The sequence below is a fragment of the Rhineura floridana genome, chromosome 11 (assembly GCF_030035675.1).
Source record: "Rhineura floridana isolate rRhiFlo1 chromosome 11, rRhiFlo1.hap2, whole genome shotgun sequence".
Lineage (NCBI taxonomy): Eukaryota > Metazoa > Chordata > Lepidosauria > Squamata > Rhineuridae > Rhineura > Rhineura floridana.
Window position 1 is genome coordinate 42,721,794 of NC_084490.1, and position 24,811 is coordinate 42,746,604.

The following is a 24,811-nucleotide window of genomic DNA, read 5'->3' on the forward strand; positions in this document are numbered from 1 at the left end:
CTGAAAGAGCAGGTTTGAAGTCTGGGGGTGCACCTGGATCCATCTTTGTCGTTAGAGGCCCAGGTGACTTCCGTGGCTAAGAGTGCCTTTTACCAGCTTTGGCTGGTAAGACAGCTGTGGCCGTTTCTGGACCGGGATATCCTGACCACTGTTGTCCACGCACTAGTAACCTCCAGGCTGGATTACTGTAATGCACTCTATGTGGGGCTGCCCTTGAGGTTGGTCCAGAGGTTGCAGCTGGTGTAAAATACAGCAGCGGCGAGACTGCTCATGGGGGCAGGGTATTGCCAACATGTCACCCCGCTGGTGAAAGAATTTCATTGGCTGCCCATTTGCTACCGGGCCAAGTTCAAGGTTCTAGTTTTGGTGTATAAAGCCCTATACATCTTAGGACCAGGACACCTGAAAAACCATCTTATCTTATCTTCATCAAGCTATCCATGGTAACCCCAAGGTCTTGTTCCTGGTGAGTCATCACCAATCCAGACTCCATGAGAGCTTATATGTGAAATTAAGATATTTTTGTCCCAGCATGCATCACTTCACGTTTGTCTATATTGATTTGCCCATTCACTCAGTTTTGATAGGTCCTTTTGGAGCTCTTCACAATCCCTTTTTGTGTTAACGACCCTGACAACAGCAACCTTGGCCACCTCACTGCTCACCTCTAACTCTTGATCATTTATGAACAAGTTAAAAAGCACAGGTCCCAATAAATATCATTCCATGAGGGACTCCACTTTCCAGGGCATTTCCAGGGAGGGGGATGGATCGGGAGAGGGCATTCTCTGTGGTAGTCCCTAAGTCGTGGAACTCCCTCCCCACAGAGGTGTGTCTGGCAACTTTACTGCACAGTTTTGGGCAAATGCTGAAGATGCACCTCTTTACCCTTGCCTTTGACACCTGAGATGTATATTTTTAGGACCGATCCTATTTTTGGTGATATTATGATTTTAGTTTGTTTTTTTTAATTAAAGGAATTGTTACTGGGTACAGGTATCCATTTTTTCATTTCCATGGCTTGCATGTGGAATTCTCTCTACCATATACAAGCCCTGACATTTGGACTACAGCGAAAGTGCTTCAAAACTTAAAAAATAAAGGGGGGGGGAGTGAATACAGCCTTGCAAATGCATTTACACAAGTTAGTAGCCTACCAAAATTCTTACTAGCCTGCCCATTACAATCAAATTAAAGTCTACTCACCCACCGTATGTCCTTGGTAGAAGAATCTATGAATGCAAGACTGTTTCACTGAATGGCATAGAAACTGCTGCTTATGATCCACCTCCTGCTGTAGCAGAATTCTTACGGAAAAAAAGAACAAAGATATAGAGAACCAGGCATCACAGTGTACAGGGAGAGAGATTTTGTTAAGAAATTTTTAAATTTTGTGTCCAATTGTGTTCACTAGGTGTCCATTTGGACACACAAGTATTACTTTAAAAAGTCTTGCCACTTTCTACATCCTTCCATTGGGAGAACTGTCTGTTTATTCCTACTCTGCTTCCTGTTCCTAACCAGTTCCTGATCTATAACAGAACCTCTTCCCTTATTCCATAATGGCTAAGTTTTTCTCAGGAGTCTTGGAGAGGTATTTTTGATACTCCAAGTAGACTTTGTCAATTAGACCACCTCTTATCTATATGCTTCTTGACATTCTCAAAGAACTCTTAACAGGTTAGTGAGACAGGACTTACCCTTGCAGAAGCCATGCTGGTTCTGCTTCAGCAAAATTTGTTCTTCCTATACGCTTGGTTATTTTATCTTCAATAATGCTTTCCACCAAGTTTTCCTGGAACAGAGGCTAACTGGCCTGTAATTTTCAGGAAGCCCCCAGATTCCTTTTAAAAAACTGGTATTACATTGGCCACATTCCAGTCTTCAGGTATAGAGGTGGATCTTAAGGGTGAGCTACATATTTTTGTTAGGAGACCAGCAATTTCACATTTGAGTTCCATCCAGACCCAGCAATTTGCTAATTTTTATTTTTATGTCTATGAGGCCTAGAACTTTGTCTCTAGTCACCATTATCTACCTCAGACTCCCTTACTGCAAAAGTTAATTCGGGCACAGAGATCTGCCTTATATCTTCTGCTATGCAGACAGATGCAAAGAATTCGTTCAGCTTCACTGCAACCTCCCTATCCTCCTTTAGCACACCTTTTGACTTGCTTGTCATCCAAAGATCCAGCCACCTCCCTAGACAGTCTCCTGCTACTAATGTATTGAAAGAATTTTCTATTGTTGATCTCTATGTTTTTAGCAATGTGCTCCTCAAAAGCTTTTTTAGCATCCGTTATTGTCTGCTTGCATTTCTTTTGCCAAAGTTTGTATTTTTGTTATCCTCATTTGGACAAGGCTTCTAATTTTTGAAGGAAGTTTTTCTGCTGTTAACAGTAGCTTTGACTGCTTGTTAACCATACTGGCATCCTCTTGGCCCTAGTGGTAAGAATCTAATACTGGCTTCTTAAATATCATACAGAAAGCGGGACTGGACCAAGATGAAGGAGGCATGATAATTGGAGCAAGAAATATCAATAATTTAAGATATGCAGATGATACCATACTACTAGCAGAAACCAGTAATGATTTGAAACGAATGCTGATGAAAGGTAAAGAGGAAAGCACAAAAGCAGGACTACAGCTGAACATCAAGAAGACTAAAGTAATGACAACAGAAGATTTATGCAACTTTAATGTTGACAGTGAGGACATTGAACCTGTCAAGGATTATCAATACCTCGGCACAGTCATTAACCAAAATGGAGACAATAGTCAAGAAATCAGAAGAAGGCTAGGACTGAGGAGGGCAGCTATGAGAAAACTAGAAAAGGTCCTCAAATGCAAAGATGTATCACTGAACACTAAAGTCAGGATCATTCAGATCATGGTATTCCCGATCTCTATGTATGTATGTGAAAGTTGGACAGTGAAAAAAGTGGATAAGAGAAAAATCAACTCATTTGAAATGTGGTGTTGGAGGAGAGCTTTGCGAATGCCATGGACCGTGAAAAAGACAAATAATTGGGTGTGAGAAGAAATTAAACCAGAACGGTCACTAGAACCTAAAATGATGAAACTGAGGTTATCATACTTTGGACACATAATGAGAAGACATGATTCACTAGAAAAGATAATAATGCTGTGAAAAACAGAAGGGAGTAGAAAAAGAGGAAGACCAAACAAGAGATGGATTGATTCCATAAAGGAAGCCACAGACTTACAAGATCTGAACAGGGTGGTTCATGACAGATGCTCTTGGAGGTCACTGATTCATAGGGTCGCCATAAGTCATAATTGACTTGAAGGCATATAACAACAACAAACAACTCCCAGACATTTTGGAGTGATTTGACCCTTTTGACTTTGCCTTTCAACTTCCTTTTTACCAGTCTCCTCATTTTGGGGAAGTTTCATCTTTTGAAGTTAAATGTGACCATGTTGGATTTTCTTGGCAAATGGCCACTTACATGTATGCTTAATTTAACAGCACTATGGTCACTGCTCCCAATTGGTTCAACAACACTTAGGTTGGGTGCCATCACAAAATTATTAGGAACAAAATAATCTTTAAAATGTACCTCATCCATTTTCTTTTCCTGTACATATGTGCTCACATTATTGTCACAGCACAAATTATTCCAACTAGGATCACATTTGTACTCCTCATTTCACAGCTGCGGGAAAGGTTTCTCTAGTTTAGAGCTCATAAGCAGAGCATGGTTCAGTCAGGCCCTACAAACCCACTCCAGTGGCCAAAGCAGAACAGATCGTGTGGCTATATGTACATTGCCAAAAAAAGAAAGGAGGAACTACATTACAAAAAAAGACAAGACACATATTTGCATAAAATGTTATGTGCTAATAGTCACATAGATGTAGATTTAGAAATAATAATAATTTAATTAGAAAATACCATCCATCTCACCATTTTGCGGAAGAATGTGACCAGGTGACCTGCATGCCTGTTCAATCTGCTGTCTAGGTGTTGTCAGTGGGGAGCTTCAAGGCCCCTGTTTGCTCTTCCTTCTTAGGTGTTTCATCTTTACACTGGACAGCCCTTCACATAAGAGAACTGTCTTCCATAAGGCAGGCCACCCCAACAAGATTTCATCCTTTAATTTTGCAGAAACCTCGTAGCTGTCATTTTACTCAGACTCCCTCTTGTACATAATCTCTCCTCTTCTGCACGTTAAAAGCCTAACAGGAGCCTTATCATCCTGGGCGCCTTAAATACACCTTAATCTTGAAGACATTTGAGATTAGATAGTAACAAAATGGTGTTTTATGCATTCTCATTGTCATTTTGCCTTCTATACCTCACACTAACTATGGCGGTATTTTTTAAGGAAAGGGATTAGATTTAAAGCATTAAAGATCTGTGCTTTTGACATATATACTTGTAAGAATGATTCAGAATACGGAACCAGGGATGTAAATACATCTAAGGACCATACAGTACTTTCACCTATGTAAGTGCAAGCGTCTCCTCTCCATATCCCCTCGCTGTAGCTTGCATCTCCCGTTTACCCTTCCTTCTCCCGTCATCCCAACTAGTATCCCGACGAATTTGGGTTTTTTCCCGCCATTTTTTTCCGGGGCACGTCCCTTACAGCACATGCGCAATGTCTCCTCCCCTCCCCCAGCTCAGTGAATGAAGCGTCGTGGCAACGTCACTAGAGAGTCCCGGATGTGTCAGGTCAGGGCGCTATGAGGAGTCTACAAGGGGACGGCCGCAGCCACCGCATATCGCTATCAGGTGAGGTGGAACGGGTGTTGGATATACCTCTCTATAAGTTAGGGACAAAGGGAGACGTATATAACGCCAGACGGCGACTGGTTGCAAAATAATGAGCTAAAAGGCCTGACGCAGGGAGAAGGGGCGGGGCAGAGGGAAAGAAACCTCGGACAGGAGCTGCGCATGCGCGGGGGTGTGGATTTTTTTAGCTCTAGGAATTGTAGCGCATGCGCCTTCATTCAAACGGTTGTGGAGACTGCGCAGGCTCGTTTTGCGGACTCGCTGTACGGGAGAGGGAGGTACAGGTGAAGTCCAGGGCACGCATGCGATGCAAAAAGTTTTGTAGCATGTCGATCCTCTGCGCCTGCGCAAAGGGGAGTGAAAGAGGAACAGTTACATCCTGCAGCTTCCTGGCTTCCTTTCCCCCCCAATCCCTTTCCTGATGCGCTTGCGCATAATGTTGCTGCAGGGGCCTTGCGGAATAATGATCCGTTGCACCTGCGCAAGGGAGAAAGAATTGCAATAGGGAGACATGCTGCTAAATAGTGAGCTATGAGTACTGTTACTGGCTTTCACAAGGGAAGAAGAAGAGGGGACCAGGAATGATGGTCGAGTAGGGAGGGGAGTTATCTTTTGGTCTTGTTACTGTTATCATCCCTGCTCATTTCACCTGCCTGGGTCACTGGCTTGCCCCATCTTATTCTGACAGACAACAAAGTGGCAGAAGTTACTTACTGAGGCCAACAGGTAAGAACCCCTACCTTCTGATGCCCCTCTCTCTTGCAAGATTAAAATAGTGGTTAGAAGAAATAGATCTGCATTCTATTAATAAAGAAATTGTGTAGTGAGGTGATACTAAACCTTTAAAGGTTGGCTGAGGTCTGGTATGCTCCAGTGAGTTTTCAGTTTGGATTTAGAAGACATGGTGTGAAATCACTCATAAAAGTCTTGGGAGAGAAAAAGACCAGGTAGCCTATGAGCAAAAAACTCCACTTTTGCTTCCCTTATCTGTGAAATGGTAATAACTTGCTGGTTTTTGTAAGGATGAAAGACTTTAGGATCAGGGATGGTGTTTCCAGTAAGTGGGTGGTTCTGCCTTGTGACAACTTTACATGACATGGCCTTTGAGTTTCATCCATCTCTGGTCCTCTATCAGTTTTTGTGGAATGTAAGCATTTACTTTTGAAAACTTAGATCCTTTGAGTTGGGATAGATTGGAAATCAAACTACAGGCCCTTTCTGTGTACCTTGCCTCCCTAATCAGTGATTCAGTAAAGAGTAATAATTTTAATGATGAACAGGGTGCAATGAGCCTGATTATGAAAGGAAATGAGGCATAAGAGCCGTTTTGCAGCTTACCTTGCTACTAGTCCTAAAGATCTGAGATTGCAGACACCTATCCATTATGGGTCCTGTGTTGTAGTTCCATCTGAGGGAGAACTTTCAGCAGCCACAACTTCATCTGTCACAGTATGGTAGTGATGGGCAAAACTGCAGCTGCTGAATTTGTTTTCTGTTCTGCAGTTACTGAAGGCATAGGGCCATCTTCTTTATTGGATCTGACAACGGTAATGTCTAGCCATGCAAACACGGAAGTGGCCAGCCCCGCAACTCTCTGGTGTATATACCTTTTTATATAAAGAACTGTTCTTGTGTTTATGCTATAGTAGCACCTGTGCAACTAATCGGAACAGTCAGTCAGTGAACTACAGGGGGGCAGAACCAAAATAAGTAAATGAGTCTGGCATTAAAAAGCAACCTGATACTGAAGAGAATTGGGATTTTTAAGCCACCTACTCTCCCTCTGTGGCGCAGAGTGGTAAGCGGCAGTAACGAAATGCCGGGGAAGGAACTGGCAATCCCACCCCATATATACGGTTTGCCTAGTAAACATCGCAAGACGTTACCCTAAGAGTTGGAAACGACTCGCACTATAAGTGCGGGGACACCTTTACCTTTCTTTTACTCTCCAAAAGGTCAGGATGTGTAACAACATTTAAAACAAATAAGGGTTAATTTGGACTGTAACATACCACCCCCCTGAAAAAAGAAACCCTGTCTAAAGCGCATTGTTTGCTCATCCATATGATCACTTGGCTAAACAAAAGAGCAACCATCACTTGCTATGTATATTGAGTCTTAAGCTCTGACATTCTTTTGGGAAGAGAACCACAAATAGGGAGTTGGTGTGAAACCTCTAGGGATGCTTTACAATATAATTTTGGCATATAGAGGTCAGAGAGTGGCATAATTGTCTGGATTGAGCTTAGCTCAGTCTGCTATATGTTGCAGTGGGTAAGAGTTGTGAGATACTTAGGATCTTATACTGGTACAAAAGCAAGGATATAATGGTGAGCTGGTGTCACCCAAATCACCCTATCAGGACTTCTCACCAAGTTGTGAGGAGATTTATGGTAAGTTACCCACTACATAGCATGCTGGGGAGGGTGAGAGTGATATGTTAAAAGCAGTCTTGTAAACAGGCACTCAACTGGTCACCCATGACGAGTATGAATTACTTCTAAGTGTTCACGTAGGGAAGCTTTTGTAAAGTGGTTCTTGTTTTCTTTTCAGCAACACATTGTCATTGACGTGTGGGCAGCAGAGCTAGTAAAAAAAATTGTGTGAACAAGTAATTCAGCCTTAAAACTTTCTTAAAAGGTCCAAAATAATGGCCACTCTGAAGTGGTGAGTTGCCTGTTCTAAATGAGTCAGGCATGTTCTAAATGTTGTGTTGTGAAGGGGTGGGCTTAAACTACAAAAGCATAGTTCAGAAAGCTATTCATCTGCGAAGCCAATTGGCCTTGAGGGTATAAAATTCCCTTTGGCCTTCTAGGGTAAAGATTGGTGAGGTGACTTTCAGTTGTTAGGAGTGCTCAAAGTATGTATCAGAGCAAAAGCAAGACATCTGCCTTGCTGGACACCTCTGACCCTCCTCCAGACATATTGAAAGAAAAGGATGAGGCAGAGCAATGCTTGGAGTGTGCTGGAACAGAAACTTGATAAAAAGCAAAACACACACACACACTGAAGTGTTTTCCTTTTAACACTTGATGCTAAGAGCTATAATAAAAGTTTCACATTATGAATCTGTTCTGGTTTGTATCATTTGAGATCCCAGGTGGAATCAAAAGTTTGAATGCTTTCTGATTTAAAATATGCTATTCGCATTCAATACAAGCACATCAGGGAGAAGACTAGTTTATTATACAGCCACGAAAGTGGCTGTATACTATAGTCAGCATGGATTTTTTGCATTCCACAATGTTAAATTGAAAATACCCCCATGCCATTCTGATGCTTCCCATAAGCTCATTTCAAAACAAAACCTTACAAAACTTATAGTCCTGAACTCAGAAACACTTGCTTAACAACCCTCTAAATTTTCATGATGATACACAAAACGGTCAGAGGAGATCAAGAGTTCAAAGTGTAAAAAGAGAGAAAAAAACCAGACCCCCTTTGGACGTTTTTTTCTGTCAGAGTTCTCATAAACTGTTGAAATGAATTAAAAATCAGCCATGTTCATGGAGTACCTGTAATCCTATTACAGACCTTGCCCCATACTCTGACCTTCATCTTCTACAGTTTAAAAGTTTAAAAAAATGCCTAGCTGATTTTTAATAATTTAAGAAATTTCGCATTGAACTGAATGATAATGTTGAGCATGCTCAGTAAGAACCAACTGTCAGTGTTCTAAAAGCCAGACTCCCAGCTGCTGGGCTTGGCTAATCGGGGCCACACCCACACCATACCTTTATTTCACTTTAGACAGTCATGGCTTCCCCCAAAGAATCCTGGGGAGTGTAGTTTGTGAAGGGTGCTGAGAGGAGACTCCTATTCACCTGGCAGAGCTCCAGTGGCCAGAGTGGTTTAACAGTCAGCCGCCCTGACTGAAGCTTTGTGAGTGGAACAGGGCATCTCCTAGCAACTCTCAGGGGAGTTGGCTATAGGTACGGTTGGCTATAGATACATTCTTAAACCATAAGCTCTTTTGCCTGTTAGTGAATAATCTCTTTCCTGACATAATCGTTTTGAATGTGTTGTGGAGTATTTTATGTGGGGAAGCATTCAAACATTTGCTGTGCTGTACCATTTAACATGTACATCATGTGGGACAACTGCCTGTCTGTGTAATCTCTTCCAATTGCTAAGAGCAATGAACACCCTGGCTGCCTTAATGGAGAATTGGTCAGTGAATATAAAAAAAATTGACACAAGGGTCCAGGAAAAACTTGTCTCCTCTGTGAAGATTTGTTTTTGAGAACTACCACCCTTTTAGGTGTCTTCACTATGGGGCTGAATAATACAGTTTGTCCCTTCCACTGATTCATTAGACCCCAGCATGCCATAGTTGACTGAAGGATCATTTCCCCCTTAGTACAGAATGTTTTTGAATGTTCCATTTTGAATTGGCTTCCCAATTGTGGTTTGTTTAGGAGCAATCTTTGAATGCACCACAGTAGCTCAGTCCATGGCTAAAGCTGGGTGATCAGGCATGGAAACTTTTGTGAACTAGAAAAAAGTTAAGTTTTTTTATTCTTTCTGGCCACTGATGTGTTGACTAACTTAGGTATATAGGGACCCGTAGGCTACTAAGATTTTTTTATGAACTACTACCTACAGTGCAAGTACTTACGCTAAGTCTTGCAGATATCACTTTTCTTTACTAACGTGGTGCTTGTAGCTGAAACTCAAGGGAATCTGATGTGAGACTTACTGTTTTGAAATAAATGGTGAGCCGTGCTGCTAATACTTCCCATAATTTATCATTCTGAGAACACTTCTAATATGCAAAGTGCTTTATAGCCTTTGCCCTTTAAGATCCCTGGGAGGCAAGGTTGGTGTTTCTTGCGTTTTGTAGATAAGCGACTTGCCCAAGGCCACACAATTGCTGTTTATTTATTTATTTGATTTGTATCCCGCCCTTTCTTCCAGCAGGAGCCCGGGGTGGCAAACAAAAACACTAAAAACACTTTAAAACATCATAAAAACAGACCTTAAAATACATTAAAACAAAACAACTTTTAAAACATTTTTAAAAAGCTTTGAAGACATCTTAAAAAAAGGTTAAAAAACATATTGTTTTTAAAAAAAGATTAAACATATTGAAAAGCAATTCCAACACAGAAGCAGACTGGGATAAGGTCTCAACTTAAAAGTCTTGTTGAAAGAGGAAGGTCTTCAATAGGCACCAAAAAGATAACAGAGATGGTGCTGTCTGATATTTAAGGGTAGGGAGTTCCACAGGGTAGGTGCTGCCACACTAAAGGTCCGTTTCCTGTGTTGTGCAGAATGGACCTCCTGATAAGATGGTATCTGCAGGAGGCCCTCACCTGCAGAGCACAGTGATCGACTGGCTTTATAAGGAATAAGACAGTCTTTCAGGTATCCTCATCCCAAGCTGTGTAGGGCTTTGTACATCAAACCGCTAACTTGGCCTGGTAGCAAATGAGCAGGCAGTGCAATTCTTTCATCAGTGGGGTGACATGTTGGCGATACCCTGCCATAGTGAGTAGTCTCACCGCTGTATTTTGTACCAGCTACAGCTTCCAGACCAATCTCAAGGGCAGCCCCACATAGAACGCATTACAATTATCCAGCCTGGAGGTTACCAGTGCATGGACAACAGTGGCCAGACTATCCCGGTCCAGAAACGGCCGCAGCTATCTTACCAGCTGAAGCTGGTAAAAGGCACTCCTAGCCACGGAGGTCACCTGGGTTTCTAGCAAGAAAGATGGATCCAGGAGCACCCCCAGACTCTGGACCTGCTATTTCAGAGGGAGTATGACCCCATCCAAAGCAGGCAGCTGACCAATTATCTGAACTCAGGAACCACCAACCCACAGTGCCTCCGTCTTGCTAGGATTCAGACTCAATTTATTCGCCCTCATCCAGCCCACCACCAAGTCCAAAGCCGCTGAGAGATCAAGTAAGAGTAACAGGGTCGCACTCCCCCTGTCCTTCTCCCAATAAAGGTCATCCATCAGGGCGACAATGCCGATTCAGTCCCATAACCAGGCCTGAACCCAGACTGGATGGGTCAAGATAATCTGTTTCATCCAAGAGTACTTTCAATTGCTGCGCCACAGCCCTCTCAATCACCTTCCCTAAGAAGGGGGTATTTGCAACTGGTTGGTAATTGTCGCAGACCAATGGGTCCAGGGTGGGCTTTTTCAGAACAATTGCTGTGTTCAGACACACTGCTAAGCCATGAACGATGGTTTGTTTATTGATTATTGATTAATTGTTTGATTATTGCAATTCGCTTTACGTGGGGCTGCCTTTGAAAATGACATCAGGTGACCCATTTTTCCCTGTGCAGTACGAAGTCAAACTGTGGGCAAAGGCACCACACTTTGCAAGCTCAGATGTTCAGATGATTGGAACTTGATGTGCTGCATGTAGGGTGTTGTGCAAGGCTTTGAAGGTGCTGCCAATCAGCAGTGCCTGCAACTCTACTTTTGGCCAGCTGCATCTTTACCTGGCCTGCACCTGACATTATAGATGACATCAACTGTAGGGCAGGTGGGTGTGACTTGGCCAAACAGGGGAGAAGTGGTGGGCCTAATTACGTTTCCCAACCCCTGGTATAAATGAATTAAGAAACTAGCAGCATTTCATGTTTTGAACCGTGGCTTTGGTGATACAATTTGCCTGATGGAACCAGGAGAGCAGTAAGGGCAGTGGAACAGTGGAACACATGCCTCCACCCCCCACCCCCCAAAGTTATGCATTTTGTGCCATTAGTCTTGAGATATCTGTGATACAGGAAGTTCAGCAACATTTTTTTCTGAAAGCAAGGACTAAATAAATGGGCTTGGGCAGTACAGCGTTGGATATGTTACAACCTGCAAATGAGGCAACACCAGAGGTTCTTAGAAGTTTACTAACAATTAAAGAAAAACCCTTTACATACACATTTCCTTTTCTCCTGTCCACTGCAACTGGCATAAGCACAGTAATGGCTTTTAAGTACTGCCCTCTCCTTGACTGCTGCGAAATATGATTGCACACATATACCCCTCAAATACCGCATGTTGTAGTGTGGGTGAGACAAATCAGACTTGCGTGGGCAGGAATTGTTGGTTAGAGAAAAGGTGATGGTAGTTACCAAGGCTTGATGTAATGTCCCTGCAGTAAGCTCCACCCACATTGTCTGATTGATCCCACCCCAACTTTACTGGTCTGCTGTGGGTAGCTGTAGTAATCTTACCCAGTGGATAGTCCATTAGGACAAATGGGGCAATGCCCTACCAACCTCAGTCTGCCCTCAGCCAGCTCCTACCTGCCTGGCACTAACTGTCAGCTTCCTCCTCTTAGTGTTGCTGTTATAGAACAACAGGTAGAGAGGAGGATGGGGACAAAACTAGAATTAGTTTGCTCCACCTATCATTGGCTCTGGCTCCAACAGTAGTGGAGTTCTCTGTCTTCCACCCTACCAGTCTCAGTGGGTACCAGCCATCACTGATTTTGCTGATTGCCTGGAAAAAATAATACTTTTGTGGCCAGGGGTGGGGTGAGGGGTAAGCAGCTTGCCAACTCAGACCCTCAAGCCATGCTGTGCCACACAGAAATACAATATGAGTGACTGTACTGGCAAAGAACAAAAAAAGGTTTTCTTCTATATGTGGCCTGGATCCTCTTTACAGAGGAAGACAGGGAGCCGTTAAAACAAGCGGACAAGCAAAATGAAAAAACTGAAAGGGAAGGATATCTGTCATGACTTGTACTTATTTCAGAAAGGCTAGAAAACTAAGGGTGTGTGCTTTTTGCATTTCTAGTTGGTACATTTAGAACTGCATTTCTACATTTTACTGCTACATTGCTATATTTCTAGTACTGCATTTAGAATTGCAAATGCTTCTAGTCCTGGAGAATGTTGTCCAGGGAGTATTAAAATATTGTAACTAGTTAGAGAAACTCCAGCACTAGCTAACTGCGGAAGACTTGCCATCTTTGCCCTCCCCAGCACCTCCCTTTTTACTGCTGTTGGTCTCCTCTGGAGGAGAGAAGGAGGAGCCAGCTGTAAGCCTCTCTGACCTGTACTTAAGCCAGGCTCTGCTGCAGCTCCTTGGAATGCAATAAGACCTGCACCCAGGGCTAGCCCCAGGCATGCCAGTACCCTTGGACACCAGGCTGCCCTGGCACCCGCATGCATGCATGCCCCACTTACCTACCTAGCGGGCAGGTGGGCGGAGGGGCAGGAGGTTGAGCGGGGTGGGTGGGGGCAGGCGAGTGGGGAGGGAAGGCCAGTGGGGCAAGCGGGCAGGGGGGAAGGGGAGCAAGTAGGCGGGGGGGAGGGCGAGCACGGGCAGGCTGGCAAGTGGGTGGGCTGTGCCTCCCTGCTGCAGAAGGGGAGCGCTACTTCCCCACCCTAACGAGGGGCCCTGGGCCAGGCCCCCACCCCTGCCGGCGCCTGGAGCTCTATTCACTTTCTCACTTTGTTTTTAAGTCTAGACTGTTTATTTTGTAATATGATTTATTCTAGTTGTTGATTTTTGGCTTCTTTAAATTTATCTTTCCCTATGCCAATGTTTTGTATTTTTATATTTGGAATATTTGTTGTAAGCTGCTCTGAGCACAGCCTGCTCTGGAAAAGTGGCATATAAATAAAATCAATCTTTTATCCCTCTAGCTTTATAGCCTGGCCCATCACGAGGCTTTGGGGAGAGTTTTGGTGCAACATTTCATAGCACAGTGGGGAGGAGAGCCTGGCTGGGAGTTCAGAGTCTGTGAGTTCAAATCACCGCTCGTGTCTCCTGGGTGTAAAGGTCCAGCTAAAGATCACCCCTACAGTGAGTGGCTCAGGGGTTACATGCCCTGCCACCTGTGCAGCCATGGGCAAGCTGCATAGTCCCAAGGAGCCCAGTTGCCCCCCAGCTGGCAGTTGCGGACAAGGGAGGGGCTGGCTTGTGCAGCTGTGGCAAGCTGAGCAGGCCCTAGCCAGCTGGGGAGGACTAGCCTCAGAGGAAGGCAATGGTATACCCCCTCTGAATACCGCTTATGATGAAAACCCTATTCATAGGGTCGCCATAAGTCGGGATTGACTTGAAGGCAGTCCATTTCCATTTTCATAATATAAAATAAGTTTCACTTTCTGGAAACGTGCATTCTAAACTAGGGAGAGCCAAGACATCCAAGTTCTTGACAATGGCTCCACTATAAATAACTTCCTCGCATCTTGTCAGCTCTCCCCAGTTCCGTCCGTCCTCCTGCTACAATATAGAAATTGATAAAAATCTATTTAGTTGTCCCTTAATTGTGGTAACTCTTCTCCCCCTCCCGTCAGGTACTTCTGCATTGGGAAGGCAAAATTAATATAGATCCTTCCTAGGGACCATTTAGTTCAGCCAGCCAGAACAAGCATTATTTAGTGTAGATTAACTTGCCCAATTGTGAGGACTTCGTACAGGTATCAGCACTTAAAATAAAACCAATACATAAAATAAAATTGCCTCCTTGCTGGTCTTCCCTCTCACTGTCTTTCTGTTTCTCCAGTCAGTTTGAAATGCCTCTGCTAAATTTATCTTTCACCAATTGCTATGATATTATCCTATTCCCTTCAGCTCCCTGTACTTTGCCTACTCCTCATGCTATGCATCAGTACATCTGTGTACCTACTTGTACTTTAAGATCTTGCTGCCAAGTGAAGTGTAATGGGTAGCCACCAGGGAGAGGGCCTTTTGAGCAGTGGCACCCTGATTATGGAATAACTTTCCCAATTCTACTTGTCTGGTGCTGTGGTGTTTTCAGTGCCAAGTGAAAATCTTTCTGTTCACCCAGACCTGTAAATAACTTAGCCTGGCTTCTGTTTTTTTAACTGTTTTAATTTAGTTGGGAGGGGGATGCTGTGAGTTTTGTGTTGTACTTACGTAGTTTCTCCAGTATTAGTTCTCTTCTGCCTCATTCTCCCTCTCTGTGCCTTCTGGCATTCTATTCCCTATGCTTGAAGAACTGACCTGCATCTTCTTCCTCCCCCTTCATTGATTCCTTTAGCAAAGCTTGTTCTTGAGAGCTCTAACCTTATCACAGTTCTCCATCCGCAACCTTTCCCTTCCACCTCTGCCTTGTCTGACATAGATAACCACATAACACTGACTCCGAATCAATGTGCACCAGTACTAATAGGTCATAGCTTCAGAAGAAAAGAAGTAGAAATCTTGCACTATTCATTTGTAGCTTGCAAAAAGTGAATTAGCAGAACTTGGCAAAACAGGTCAGTCCCGCAATAAAATGTTTATGGGAGTATGGCTTAAGGGGAAGGACTGATGTCAAAGTCTGAACCCAAATAGCCATTAGAGAGTTGCTGTGCTGAGTTCAGGAGAAGAGCAGCAGATTGTCCTGGTTCAAGACACTTTGGGAAACAGCTAGAATACTGGAGTCTTGCAGAAGAGAGCACTGGACTCCCCAACTATGGGTATAAATTAAATACCTATTAGGCTGTGCACTTTTCTAGCCTGGTTTAATGACGGCTTAGCAAAATCCTGCAAAACTGCAGGGCTTGCAAAGAATATCTGCTTTCTTAAGCTAGAATGGCATGTGGCTATTATAATATTTTGTTAATTAATAATAAAAAAGAATAAACGGGGAAACAAACTACACGTTGTGTTCAGATCATGTTTCCAAGTCACAGCTGCCACCATTTTTCTTTTGCAGAGTAGTATTGGGAAATAGTGATTTGCGCAAAAGTAGCTTCAGACAAGAGTGGGAGCTTAATGCACCACCATGCAAAGTTTCATTATCACAGATGTTGCTCTTTTGCCTGGAGTTGGCAACTGAGAGGGCTATTTGTTTGCTCCCAAGAGCCCATCAGCATGAAGATTTAGTTGAGGTTCTCTTAATTTTTCTAAAGAAAACTGGCTATATCACTGGAAGATTACTTTTTCTTAGTACCATAATATTGTTTCTTCATCACCCCACCCATTTTTTCGCAGTAAATACCTGGAAAACCTGGCAAAGACCAATAATTACAAGCACCCTGTCCAAAATAAGTATTTCCTGGGCAACTGTTAACTTTGGAACTCATATTACAGAGCCACAGATTACTTAAATGATCTGTGATACAGCTGACCTTGGGCCAGCCACTCTCTCTCACCGTAACCTACTTCACAGGGTTGTTGTGAGGATAAAGTTGAGAGAAAGAAACATGTACATCACCTTGAGCTCCTTGGAGGGAGTCCTGCCAACATCTAGCTTTGAGGGTCTGTGTTTAATTTGAGAACCCACAATCTCTTTCTTGCCAGTAAAGTGTGTCGCTTATGACACTTGAGCACTTGTTGCTTATCTTGTACTCTATACTTACTGTCTTTTCTCTTGAACTGGAGCTTGTCCTAATAGTAGTATTTTCTTTTAAAAAATCCTTCTGATTTTTGTTTTGCAATAACAAATAAGAAATATGCAAGATGTGTGCTGTAAGTAGGCTTTCTGTGCATCTGTAAAGATCCCTGTCTAGTCCAGAATGTTCAGTGGTGCACATCTGAGATAACGGGAGTTGTCCTCCTGGAGGTTTTCATGTAATTTCAGTTTGCCAAAAGATATGCATCTCATAAGAGGCTATGGAAAGAATAACTTTTCTGAAATGGTTGATGCATTAAAGAGAGAAATGTCCCGTTGATTTGTGAGTCCTCCTTGATGCTTTGATTCAGAGCAGCTGCTTACCTCAATGACTACAATGCTAACAGGTCATAGAATTAAACAAAACAACCCCACCACAATCTTGGGACATCTTAAAGACTAAGCTGATCTTTAAGGTGCCTTAAGATTTAGTCTGTTGCATCAAAGGCAACCAACCTGGCTATCCTTCTAGAAGTACTTTCCATGAAGTCTGAAAATATGTTGACATTGTGTTTAGAGCCAAATGTAAGCTCACTTCTGTTGCCAGTCTTCCATCTGTCAGTTTAGTTTCGTTCCTTCCCCTTTGCAAATAAATTTGCTTGGGCTTTGTTCGCTGCTGCCCCAAGAAGGACTGGCTATGCAGGCACCATTTAGCCATTGAGAGCAGCCGAAAGCATTGCTGCTGAACTTCATGGTTGCTGCTTCTTTAGGGATGTCTAGGTGTCATTATACCCTTCCATCGTCACCCACTCTTTGTGTGTGTGTTTGTCTCTCATTCTCTTATAGCAACAGCTCTATACCAAATTATATAACTCTGGCAAGGAAAATCATTAACAGACATTTTCCTTTCTAGCCTGTTAAGTAAGCTTTCTTACAAATGGACCAGTATTTTTTTTCCCTTTGGCTTCTTTTTCAGCTTGATGATCAAACTCTTTATCCTATTTCATCTGTGTGTATCCTTCCCCTAATTATACGTCAAATATCTTGCTTTTGTCTTACTGGTTCTATTGTCTCTTTCACATTAGTGTCTTTGCACCTTTCCATTATCTATAGAATATGCTATTTCTCATTTTTGTGTGTGTTTTCCCCCCTAAATCCCTGACAACTATCTCTTTTATTAAAGGTTTCATGTTATGGGTGATTTCTCTGTCTTTGGTGTGGGCAGCCCTCAAATCCATTTCTCTCTGCTAATGTTCTATGGATCCAGGCAACCGTGTGCACTAGGTATTGGAGCTTGTTTATTTGTTTCTGCTCCATTTCAAAAGCTTTATATAAAAAGCAAGATCTAAAATGGAAACGTAGTCAATTAAAATAATGTTCTGATGTTTAGATGGTAATTTTATTTTCTACATCCCTTGCATGGTAAACTATGACACTTGCGTTTCTAGATCTATCATACCAAGAAAATGTGGGTTGCTTATTCAGAACATGATGCATCTATAATCTTTTCACATTGGACACACATTGAGAAGGAATTTTCTGCATGTGAAAATGGTCTCTTGTGATAACGTTACCACATCAGAAATGAAAACAAAACTCTAGTCCAAGGATGGGAAAGTTGTGGCCCTCCAGATGTTGCTGGACTACAACTCCCATCACCCTGACCACAGGCCATGCTGGGTGGGGCTGATCGCAGTTGCAGTTGAGCAACATCTGGAGGGCCACAAGTTCCACATTTCTGCTCTAGCCGAACATAGTCTAGCTTGAACTCTGGCAAGCCTCCATAGTGAAGGAAATGGCAAAGCCAACTGAGAATTCATGTCTCTGTGCCCTGGCTGTTTTTAAATGTGGGGTGTGGGAATCTTGAGAGAGTACTCTCAGTTGAACTTTAACATTACAATGGGATGTAAGAATAAAGGTGATATCTTGGGTATGTAGATTCCTGGCCTTGACTTAGCATTACACCATGGCATCGTTCTGTGTAGCCTGATATCATAAGCCCAACTCTGCTATCATTTTCGGCAGCTGGAGAGAACCTAAGATAGCCCCACATACATGGAAGGTTGAAACATGGTTGCTTTATGGGGTTTATCTTCCCCTTTGTATCTGGTGCACTACACATGGTGGAGTATCTAATGCAGAATTTATTGCTCATTAAGTCCTGTGCGGTGGGGCATGCTCCTCCTCTTCCTACTTACCAAGCTGGACTGGGTTTTCTTATTTGTCATAGGTCCTCATCAGAACAAAAGATGTATGCTGTTTCTTTTTAAAAACTCAGAGGATTTCTTTTTATTGCTAAACCTGAGCCCTGGAATTTGTGAAGTAACAGTACAGGAGGGCAAGTATACATGCTTTCCCTCATTATTGAGAAACCACAGCCACCCTCTCGGATCATCTGAGACCTTCATGGTGGGGCTTCCTGGTCAGTATGACAGACTAGAATTCTGGGCATCTTGTCTTAGAGGAGGACAGCAGTAATTCATTTCTATCTCATCTGTTTCCTAAAATATTATTTTGTAGTTTTGTTAAATCACTGTACTCTCCTGCATGTTGAAATCTCTACAGTATTTTAACCCAAACTAAGGGAACAGCAGCGGAAGCTGCTACCTTGAGAATGGGGGGGGGGAAGTTCTCCCCACCGTACCCCACACACACTCCCACTCCCAGTGCACGCTTATAACAGTGGGCTCCAGTATATCTAGTACAGTAGATCTGCTTTAGAAGGAAACTTGTTTCTGCATGCCGACTGGATGTACTGAGTCGGGGTTTTATAATATGTGGATTGTGGACACATTTGCACTGGTGTCTCCTGCTTAAAGCAGGACAGTTTCTTAGTCTTTGGAACCACTTTTCTAAGCATTACTGCTCCTTGAATACATTCTGCATATCTTAAAAGTTTACTTAACTCAGGAGAGCATAACGGAGGCCACAATCCACAAACCAAATATTTTAGTGTTTAAACGTAATTTGGAGATTCTGATCCCTTCAAGAAGCTAGAGGACTTTTCAAATTAGAAAAGGCACAAAGAAACTCAAAAACACACCAGCATGATTAAATAACAGAGCCAAGGAGACTATAAAAGCAGGAAGACCTCCTTTTTAAAAGAGGAAAACTTTGCCCAAGTTAAGGAAACCCTCCAAAGAATCCTAATTTTGGAAAACCAGTGTAAATTGGGAAGGTAATTTCAGGAAGAATTTGAGGCGCAATAGCTAGAGATGTGAGAACTAATAACATATATTTTTTAATTGTTTCATTACATAACTAGGGGGCGTTTGCCACCTGCTTTTCTGCTCGCCACTCCCTTTGTCAACCCCCATCCCCTCAGGCACTCTCAGTCCCCTCACCAACCTGCTTGCCTTGCCTGTTCCTCTCTGCCACTGCCCTGAGCCACCCCAGACAAACACTGCTGCTACACAGTGCACCTGGGCCACACAGTGACCTCCCCCCCACACACGCTGCCAACGCCACTGCCTAGCCCACACACCGGCCTCCCACCTGTTGCACCCACACACCCAGGCTGCTGCAGCACCCAGACTGCCCACTCACTCACCAAGGCTGCTACTGCCTGCTTGCCAATGCGGGCAGTGTAAGCAGCATGCAGGTGTGTGTGTGGGGGGGAAGCATTCATACTACGGGTTGCAGTGCCACCTGTCTGTGGCGCTGCAAACTGCATAGCATGATGCTTACATTTTTTATTACAACGCCTTGCAAAAGTAATCAGACCCCTGACCAGTGCTCTCATATTACTGAATTACAAATGGTACATTGTAATTGTGTTCTGTGTGATATTTTATTTTGAAACACTGAAACTCAAAATCAATTACTGTAAGATGACATTGGTTTTATGTTGGGAAATGTTTGTAAGAAACATAAAAAACTGAAACATGTTGCTTGCATAAGTACTCAACTCCTGTGCTGTGGAAGGTCCCAGTTTACACAGATGACAGGAACTGCCCTATTGAGGACACAGTCACCTTACTGTTGGCCTCCACCTGTGAACCATTAAAGTTGCTGTCACATTGTCAGGAGATAAACCTCACTGTTGAAGGATCATTGGTCAGGCTGTGCATCTGAAGGAAGACGAAGACTAAAGAGCATTCTACAGAAGTGAGAGATAATGTCATACAAATTCATAGATTAGGAAAAGGGTACAAACTAATATCCAAGTGTTTGGATATCCCAGTGAGCACAGTTGGATCAATAATAGGAAGTGGAAGTTGCATCACACTACCCAGGCACTGCCAAGAAAAAGCCATCCCTCTAAACTTAGTACTCAAACAAGAAGGAGATTTCTGAGAGAAGCCACAGAGAGGCTAACAGTCACTTTGAAGGAGCTACAGAGTTCAGTGGCTCGGACTGATGGTGCACCAGTCAACCAGATGAAGAGCTTTGCACAACACTGGCCTGTATGGGGTTAGAAGTAGGTAGAGAGTGGATGTCATTCAATGAAACAGTTGAATAAAGGGGGGTAACCCAGAATGACGAAAAAGCATAAGTAAAAAGTCACAGTTTTATTCCATTTGTGTAAATTAAAATTGTATAAAAAAAGCCCAACGCGTTTCGGCTAATCTTATATAGCCTTCATCAGGGGATGCTTATTTTAAATTCTTTGTTCAAAGTAAGGATGATTCAGATTCTATTCAAAAGATTGTTGATTATCAGCAGCACGTTCGTCAGGCCGAATGAAGAATTGAATGAAGAATTTAAAATAAGCATCCCCTGATGAAGGCTATATAAGATTAGCTGAAACACGTTAGGCTTTTTTGATACAATTTTAATTTACACAAATGGAATAAAACTGTGACTTTTTACTTACGCTTTTTCGTCATTCTGGGTTACCCCCTTCCATTCAACTGTATGGGAGGGTGGCATGAAAGAACCCATTATTCAAAAAGTACTATGTGAAAGCACATCTGGAGTTTGTCAGAAAGCATGAGAGTGCCCCAGCTGTGATGTGGGAAAAGGTTTTGTGGTCAGATGAGACCAAGATAGAGCTTTTTGGCCCAAACTCAAAGCACTATATGTGGCACAAACCTAACATCACCCATGCCTTGAGACCAGAGCTTGGAAGATTACTTTAAAAAAGTAATAAATTACAGTTACAGTTACATGGCCCACAAAAAGTAGTAATTACTGTTACAATTACAATTGCTCTGAAAGTAACTGATTACTTTTACTCAAAAGTAATTGCTACAATTACATTTTAGTTACTTTAAAAAAATTGCCTACAAGGTGCTGGCCTTGGCTGCTGCACATCTAAGTAGCCTAAAACAACATTAAAACTAAGAGCACACACACAGAGGGTAGTAGATTTTTTTCCCATAAGAGTAACAGAATGGCATAACAGAATCTCACATCCCCTCACCCCACCCCCAGCAATGATGATACCCCAACACACATTTTTTGTATATATATATATTGCCTCCAGCTCTTTTCTCCTTCCACTCCTGTCAATTTTTAAACAATTGTTTTCTCCACCCCGTCTCTCTCTCCACCTCCTCCCTCGTCGCCTCCTAAGCACCCACAGCGCATGAAGGAAGAACAACACTGCACAGAAGCCCAATTTGAAGCACATGATTTTTATTCACAAGTCAGAGGAGCAGAAGACTTCCCCTGCTCCCCCCCAAGTAATGCGCAAAAGTAATGCTGGAAACATTACAATTACTCCTCAAAAGTAATGAAGCTGCTACTCATTCTATTACCAGCAAAATGTAATGAAGTTACCCACTCGTTACTCAAAAAAGTAATAAATTACAAGTAATTCGTTACTTGTAACTAGTTACTTCCAAGCTCTGCTCGAGACACACTATCCCTACAGTGAAGTATGGTGGTGGCAGCATCATGCTGTGGGGATGCTTCTCATCAGCAGGGACTGGACATCTTGTTAAAATTGAAGGAAGAATGGATGGAGCAAAATACAGGGAAATACTGCAAGAAAATGTGCTTCATTCTACTAAAAAACTGAAGCTTGGGAGGAAATTCACTTTTCAGTAGGCCAGTGATCCCAAGCACAAGGCCAAAGCGACATTGGAGTGGCTCAAGAACAAAAAGGTGAATGTCCTACAGTGGCCCAGTCAAAGTCCCGATCTCAATCCCATTGAGAATATATGGCGCCATTTGAAAATTGCAGTCCACAAGCAACGTCCAACCAACCTGAACAACCTGGAGCAAATCTGCCAAGAAGAATGGGCCAAAATCCCTCTGTCACTGTGCAAAGCTGGTACATACCTACCCCAAAGAATGTGAAGCTGTTATTGCAGTGAAAGGTGGCTCTACCAAATGTTAATATGTGAGGGTTGAATACTTATGCAAGCAACATGTTTCAGTTTTTTATGTTTCTTACAAACATTTCCCAACAAAACCAATGTCACCTTACAATAATTGATTTAGAGTTGCGTGTACCATTTGTAATTCAATAATATGAGAGCATTGGTCAGGTGTCTGATTACTTTTGCAAGGCACTATATATGTATAGGTAGATAATGGAAAAGGTACTTGAAAAGATTGAGAGACTGTCCTGCTTTAGTAGGAGACTTGAGAAGCAAGAAATAAGCCACAGGGGCTTCCTTTGCTGCTTCTCTCCAGATTCAGCTGAAAAGACTTATTCTCTTCCAGGGATGTCAGTATAACTTTGGGAAACTGGAGTAGAGGAAAATGTTCTATAATACTTATGATTTTAAGGTTAATGTAAATAGTATTGTCTTTTTTGTTAGAGCTATGATCTTGGCATATGTTCTCTGCTACACAAGCAGATGTAATCTATTTGTTATAAAAATAAATAAATCGCTATGTTATAAAAGAGACATTGAAGAGAGAATGATATAATTCATTGGTAAAACTAGCCTTTCACTGGAGGATGGGAAAGTAGCCAATTTTTGAAAAAGGGTCAGGGCAGGGGTGGAGTTCAGAAAACTAGACCTGTCAGCCCAACTTTTGACCCATGCAAATTGGTGTAGAGCATTATTAATAGTATTATATTGGTGAATCTGAATTCTTTAGGTGCATTGAATGGCTCGGACATTTTCTGTGAGCAACAGAGCCCTTTGCTGTGTTTTGCTCTGCAAGTGATCTGCAGTTTCAAAATGTGTGTCTTGTGGTATGGATGTAGGAGACTTATTTGAGAAAACAAAAGCCCAAAGGCCCTTTGGATGTGCAGCCACAGAAAAACAAGATGCTGAAGAATATTCAGCACAGCCCCAAGGGAGTTCTTGGCCTTAATGACCATTTATGTTGTATCAACCAAAGTATTAGGTTTGAGGCAGAAGTTGGGAGCTAACACAGGGTGAGCTAGCTCTCTTTACTCCTTTTCAGGAGCGAATTCCATCCCCTTTCTGGCTTTTGTTTGTGACACGTTGGAGCTGTAAGAAAATATTGCTGCATATCCTGAGCAGGAGCACTCTTGTTCAGGGTTCTTTCCAGCTAGCTGTGCCCTCCTCCAGGGTGCTATAAGCTGTCAGAGGCTCAAGCATGGCATTCCACTCTCCCACCTCCCTCATTTTTCAACTGACGCTGAACATTCCATGTCTAGAAAGCATGCTCAGTCCTCATTGGGCTGTTGGCTTTTCTCCCTCTTTCTTTGTGTGTTAGGGATGCGCTGCCTCAGGGTTCTTAAAGAATATGTTCTGTGCTCCTGAAACCTCCAGGATTTTACTGAACATGGTGATATCGCTCTTGTTTTGCAGTGTCTCCATTTTTACTCCATTTCTATCACCTGAGTTTACTGTTAGAGAGAGTGACTTAGAATTATGTACAGGGTCATAGGAGGGAGACCAAGCATGTTGTTTTTAGACTTTTGAAAAGTCAAGTCCCTTCACCAAAGACTTCTGAGAAAATGTGAAATGTCCTATAATATGATGGGTAGTTCGGTAATGCTTGTACCATCTCAAATTAAAAAATACAACTTGTGAAAAACAAAGATACAGAAAATAGCAAGAGTCGGAGGGGAGTGTTTTTTTAATCCCAGGTGAGAGCTGGAATGTGAGTCGCATCCGGTAGTTGTCTTTATTTAACTGTCTCCTAGTTTGATGTTCCCTAGCACCAACCTCTGCTGCATATCTTTGTTTACTAGTGGTGGGTCAGGGAAGTATGTGTCTTGAACAGGAAAGGATTGGGAGTGGGTCTGCCATCCCTGTGATGGTAGGTAGGAGGAGATGTGGTGGTGGACAAAGGTATGGGGGGGAGGGCTAGTTACATCAAAGCCCTTGTCCCCTCTGCTTTGCTTGCTGTGTTTCAGAATTTGAACATGCCGGTCAGCCAATCCCCTGGCCTTGTGGTGGTGTTGATAAATGCCAGGTCTGCCCCAAACAAAACATCTATCATCCATTGATTATGGATGAGGAGGCAGACTTGGCATGTATAACTGAGACCTGGGCAGTTGAGCTTGGTGGCCCAGTTCTAACCCAACTGTGCCTGCCTGGGTGCTTGGTGCAGCACCATTCCAGGTGAGAGGGACGGGGAGGGGGAGTTGCAATCATTCTTAAAAGTTCCATCTCCCTCACCAGGAGACCAATCTGCACTGTGTCTGGGTTTGAGGGTCCTGTCTCAGTAACCTATTAGAATTCTTTGAGAGTGTCAACAAGCATATAGATAGAGGTGATCCAGTGGACATAGTGTACTTAGACTTTCAAAAAGCGTTTGACAAGGTACCTCACCAAAGGCTTCTGAGGAAGCTTAGCAGTCATGGAATAAGAGGAGAGGTCCTCTTGTGGATAAGGAATTGGTTAAGAAGCAGAAAGCAGAGAGTAGGAATAAACGGACAGTTCTCCCAATGGAGGGCTGTAGAAAGTGGAGTCC

The 24,811-nt window shown here is 42.9% G+C and overlaps 1 protein-coding gene across 2 annotated transcripts in view; it reads left to right on the forward strand.

The window, feature by feature from the left end:
* The first annotated feature begins 4,654 nt into the window (after nt 1–4,654).
* The window catches only part of SPOP (speckle type BTB/POZ protein), a 59,178-nt gene continuing 39,021 nt past the window's right edge, over nt 4,655–24,811 (forward strand). The window contains exon 1 of one of the 2 annotated variants that reach the window (XM_061589933.1): nt 4,655–4,762. The gene's annotated coding sequence lies outside the window, so the exon portion shown is untranslated. Of the gene's footprint in view, nt 4,763–4,958; nt 5,489–24,811 lie in introns of those variants that run through there. The other variant, XM_061589934.1, reaches the window with a different exon arrangement.